Here is a 6,156-nt window from a genome sequence, read left to right on the forward strand (position 1 = left end):
GGTGTGACCAATTTTGGCTTTAGGTTTAGGTCATTTGTGGATGTGAGAAAATAGCTGAGGGTTTTGGAGCATATCACTAAGCACATGAAGCAAGAGGCTCATGAAGCAACACCTCATCCCTCCTTGATAGTATTGGCTTTTCCTATAGACTCAATGTGATCTTGGATCACTGAAATATAAAATGAAGAGTCTTGAGCTTGAGCCAATCCTTTGTCCTTAGTATTTTGAGGGATCCACTTTCATCATCCATGCCATGCCATTCATTGAGCTTTCCTGAAATAATAGTCTTGGAATAGCATTAGCTCAATGAGCTATGTGTTGTTAGGAATTACCAAAACCACCTACGGATAGTTGCACTTTCAGAGGATCATCGGTGTGTGGTTCTGTTGTGCTGTCGTTGGTATAACCTGTTTTCCAGGATCGCAAAACCCAGAGCTGATGATTATTTCAAATCCATCAATGTAAAGGCGGCGTACCCGACCAACAAGCCTTTTATTTTGGAAAATCAAGCAACAAAGATATTTTTCTTGGAAGACACATTTGCATGTAGCGATGACTGGAGAGTATTGCAAAGGTTTGAGCAGAGGAATTCGTTTAATGAAGTTGCACAACAATATGATGCCTACACTGCTCCTGATGTACAAGATAACACAAATGTTCCTAATATCTTTGAGAACCATCACGTCAATGACGCTGGCGAAAAGATTGCCTGTCGTGCTGTGGACATACAAGAGTTGATCAAGAAGAAGCCAACGTTCGAGGACGTTGAGGACGAAGAAGAAGATGACACCGTGGGGAATTACGATTCAGGCTGATACACATGGCGAAGATGTTGACGCTGCTGCTGCGGATGATGATTACATTGCTTTTGTCGTATTTGCCTCTCAGAAGACGTTTTTTATCTACTATGTGAAATTGTGTTTGCTATGACAACTGAAACCTGATGAACATGTTGTTTAGTATTTTGCTGTGAGAACATCACTTGTTATGTATGCTAATTTGTGTTTGGTGATTGTATGACAACTAAAACATGATGGCATTGTTGTTTAGTTGTACTCATATTTGGCTGTGAAACTTGAATTTGATGACATAGTTTGCTGTTGGACTGCAATTTGCTCGACGTCTTCGAATGAGAACAAAGCTGACCTGACAGGGCCTCTACTATCTCTTTATTTATATGAGCAAAAGGGGATACCCCCTGATTTCTGTTAATAGAAATCATTAGATGTTCACAACACTACGTCTAGCCTGCTACACAGGTTTCATTCATTACTAGTTTCAGCAAAGTGCTCATGTCGTAGCCACTGAATACATCACGAGTGCTACATACACTGCAAATAAAGAGACAATCATCCTACAGAGCACATCGATTTTGCCCATTATCTTCACAAGCTCTTTCATCTCCTCATTGCTGTCAAGGCCGTTCAGCAGCTGTTGCTTGGCCATGATCATAGGAACTGCGTCTTTAACCTTCTGCTCTGCATCTTCCTCTTTTGTCGTTCCTTCAGTTACCTGTCCAACACCCCAACCTGCTGGTATTGGGATTCCTAGGCTAATCAAATAATCAACATAGTTGCATTCCCCCACATCAGCAACTTCCCAGAAATACAAATCACATGAATCTTCCCTTTTCTGCAAGAATCAAATTGGAAGATCATCAACCAAACTATTAAAAAAAATCAGCAACTGAAAGCAGCATAACAACACTTAAACATATTATTATCCCATGATTCGGGCATTTGTAGAAGACTCGGCCAGGGTTGCGGATTGTGGTTGAGATGCGACGGATGACTCTGCATGATTTGCATTAGTGGCACCACACCAACGGCAGCGGGTTGCGATGAGCAATCGGCTGCGGTGCGCATGCCGGCGGGGGTGTGATGAGACCCACAGGCGATGGTACGGGTGGAGACTTGGCGCATATCTGGTTGTTGCTTGCTGAAGAGCAGGTGGATGAGCAGCCAGCGGACATGGTTGCTGCGGCCAGAGCTTCTGATGCTAGGCAGTGTAAGTAGAGAAGAGGAGAAGCGAACGTTGGATATGTCAGTTTCATTACTTGCAGAGTAACATAGCACCATATATAGTCATAGTCTAGGTTTGGATTCAAACTAGCTACAGGAGCACGTCTTTCTTTTTTCTAAAACTCGGCAACGTCTCTTTACTGGTACACTAGCTTGTTCTGTACGCCTTCCCAAGTCTTTGATTTTCTTTCCTTTTTTTTGCGAGGAAGGAAGGAGGACAAAATTGAGAGTTCCTCGGACTCGAACCCAAGACCTCTCGGTTGAAAACCAAGGGTGCTAGTCACTTATGTGGCGAACGTTCCCTGTGAGGAGGACGGCAGACGAACGCATTTTCCTCGCAGTTTTCTTCCTATATATAAAAAAGTATGCTACTCGGTGTCCGCTTAGTCAAAAAATGATTGTGCCAACCCTGACCGTTCGATTGACATTCAACGTCTGTCGCGTTTCTTCAGTATCTTCTTCCTCGAGCTGCCAAAGCCAAACCAGCGCCGGCGGGACCGCCTGCTCCTGCCTCCCATGGCTGGCTGTGATCTTCCCTGGCTCCTGTTCATTCCCGTCCGAGGCCTTACCATCATCCTCCGCGCTTGCCGGGGCGCCGCCCTCCGGTGTTGTCAACATGGTCAACAACCGAGAGGAATAAGGAGATGACTGTACATGGTGAGGATGACAGTAGGGACCCAACAGCACGCGCAGTAATTTTGCTTTTTCGAGACGGAGAAGGGTATCAACTGGGTTGTGCGGGACCCGTGGCCCGTCTAGCCCAGGCTTTTATTTCATATGTTTAGCACATGACCAACCCAGTTTGTTTTTTCCTTTCTGAAAAATGGCTAGCCAGCTATTTTGTTTTTTGTAGAATAACCAACATAGGCCTACTTGCTTTTCTACGCCCTGCTGGGCCGGAAATCTTTCAAGACGAGGAGGGATGCATTTTGCCCAGAAAATGGGCTATAAGTAAATGGGCTATAAGTAATAAGAAATGGGCTATAAGTAATAATAAATGGGCTATAAGTAATAACAAATGGGCTGTAAAATGAAAAAAATACAGCAAACAGGCAATTAGTTCCCAAATACTGTTTTCTTTCGGATTTTGATATTTTAAATTTCTTCGTTTTTGTGTGGGTAAAATTTCATTGAATTTAAATTAAGGTATATTTAGATTTAAAATTAATTTGAATCCGGCTAGAAATTTCGGGTTGTATGCTGTTTGGGACATATTTGGAGGCTGACTTGTGGGTCTACTAGGTTGACGTGTACTTTGGCTTTGTCAACTTAGTGCACAAACGATTCTAGCATTAGTGACCGTTGGATGTTAATCCAACGGCCGTGCTGCTTCTTCAATATCTGATCTTCTTGCCCCAGCCGCCCAAACCAGCTCCGGTGGGACTGCCTGCTCCCGCCTCCCGTGGTCGGCTGTGCTGCCGCACAGGCCGCACTGCCCCACCCTATTTCATTGCTGGCCAGGCCATTCCTCTACTCACCCACACCTCCTGTTATTTTTCGGCGACGGCAGCCGGACCAGTAAACCCTCGTACTCCCCACCGCGTGGGAAACCATTGCCAAGTCTTCCCCGGCTCCGTGTCGTTCCCTTCCTAGGCCTTGCCGTCGTCCACCGCCATGGTGCTCTCGACGCGGCCTGGTCAACGTGGTCAACGAACGACATCCATCGGCCGTGGACTATACGCGCAAAATAATGATTCCTCCACCTGACAGCTGGGACCCACCGAAAGGGCCTCTGTATTTCGTGAAAAAACATACCCCTCGCTGACATGTCGGACCCACCAGCTATATCTTCGCACGCAAGGAAGTGCCTCCTTATTACGCACACAAAAAAATGAATACCCACCCTGCTAGATGGGACCCACCATAGTGGGAGGATGACTTCTGGGCCAATTAAGTTGACGAGGACGGGGGGCTTTGTCAACTTAGTCAATATGAACGATTCTAGCTCCAGTGACCGTACGATGTCCATCCAACGGCCATAGTGCTTCTTCAACCTCTGGTCTTCTTGCTCCAGCCGCCCAAAGCAGCGCCGGTCGTACCGCGTGCTCCTGCCTCTCGTGGACGGTTGTGATGCCACGAAGGCCTCACCGCCCCTACTACTCCCACCACTCGCCCAGGGTATCCCTCTACTCACCCACACCCCCTGTTATTCTGCGGTGATAGCAGCCTCACGCCGCAGCCAAACCAGTGAACCCTCGTACTCCTCTCTGCGCGGGCTACCACTACTGCGTCTTCCCCGGCTCCGCGTCGTCCCCTTCCTAGGCCTCGTCGTCATCCAGACCACCGCCTTGGTGCTCTCGACGCGGCGTGGTCAACGTGGTCAATGACCGACTTCCATCGGAAGAGTACTGTACGTGGAGAGGCTGACAGCTGGGTCCAGGCGGCCGCAAGGAAGTGCCTCCTTATTACGCGCAAAATAATTGTTCCTCCACTTGATAGCAGGGACCCACCGGACAAGCCACCTTATTTCGCGAAAAAGATGTTTCCCCCTTGACTGCTGGGACCCACCAGACGGGCCAGCGTATTTCGCGAAAAAAACGTTCCCCGCGCTGTCAGCTCGGACCCACCAGAAGTGCCTCCTTATTGCGCACAAAAAAATGAATACTCCCCTTGCTAGCTGGGACCCACCATGGTGGGAGGCTGACATGTGGGCCTACTAAGTTGACTGGGACGGGGGCCTTTGTCAACTTTAGTCAATATGAACGATTCTAGCTCCAGTGACCATACGATGTCCATCCAACGACCGTAGTGCTTCTTTAACCTCTGGTCTTCTTGCTCCAGCCGCCCAAAACAGCGCCGGTCGTGCCGCATGCTCCTGCCTCCTGTGGTCGGCTGTGCTGCCACGGAGGCCTCACCACCCCTACTATTCCCACCGCTGGCCAGGCCCTGCGGTGACGACAGCCTCACACCGCAGCCGAACCAGTGAACCCTCGTACTCCTCTCCGCGCGGGCTTCCACTACCGCGTCTTCCCTGGCTCCCCGTCGTCCCCTTCCTAGGCCTCGCCGTCGTCCACCGCCCTGGTGCTCTCGGCGCAGTGTGGTCAACATGGTCAAGGAACGACTTCCATCGGACGTGGACTGTACGTGGAGAGGCTGACAGCTGGGTCCACGGCCGCAGCAAGGAAGTGCCTCCTTATTACGCGGAAAATAATGATTACTCCACTTGACAGCTGGGACCCACCAGACGGGCCACTGTATTTCGAGAAAAAAAAACGTTTCCCCCTGACTGCTGGGACCCACCAACTACATTTTTGCACGCAAGGAAGTGCGTCCGGGCAAAAAAACAAAACGATTCACCCCCCTGGCCAATGGGACCCACCAGCGACACCTTCACACGCAAGGAAGTGCGTCCGGGCAAAAAAAAGATTCGCCCCCCTGACTGCTGGGACCCATCAGCTACATCTTCGCACGCAAGGAAGTGCGTCCGGGCAAAAAAAACCAAAACGATTCGCCCCCCTGACTGCTGGGACCCACCAACTACATCTTCGCACGCAAGGAAGTGCCTTACAGTCGGGACCCACCTGGTCGAAGCGTACGTAGCATTGTCATTCTGGTCGAGAACGTGTACGTACATACTGTTCGATGTAGAGGCGTGCACATGTCGTAGATGTAGAGGCGCGCACGTAGCATGTACACGTACGTACATCAGCGAGGGTGCAAGAAAGAAAATACGGCCACGTACGTACATACGGGCAGGGTCTCGAACGCCTACTCGCGCATACGTACATGGCTGGGTCAGAACGGAGAAACAGCGTCGTCGTCGTGTTCATGGGGAGCCATCCGGCTGGGTCGGAACGGAATGCGTGGTCGTGTTCATCGGGAGGGCTTGGACGGAACAGGCGATGGAAACGAGGCCTGGCATATCGAAGAACGGAGGAAACGGACCTCCTACATTTGGAACAGGGTCCTGTTGATCGGGAGGGGTGTGGCGTACCACAAAATGGAGGAAACGGATCTCCTACGGTCGAAACGGGGGTCCTGTTGATCGGGAGGGGTGTGGCGTACTGCAAAACAGAGGAAACTGACCTCCTACGGTCGAAACGGGGGTCCTGTTGATCGGGAGGGGTGTGGCGTACCGCAAAACGGACGAAACAGACCTCCTACGATCGAAACGAGGGTCCTGTTCATCGGGAGG

Source organism: Triticum dicoccoides, chromosome 2B, assembly GCF_002162155.2.
Source record: "Triticum dicoccoides isolate Atlit2015 ecotype Zavitan chromosome 2B, WEW_v2.0, whole genome shotgun sequence".
NCBI classification, from domain to species: Eukaryota; Viridiplantae; Streptophyta; class Magnoliopsida; order Poales; family Poaceae; genus Triticum; species Triticum dicoccoides.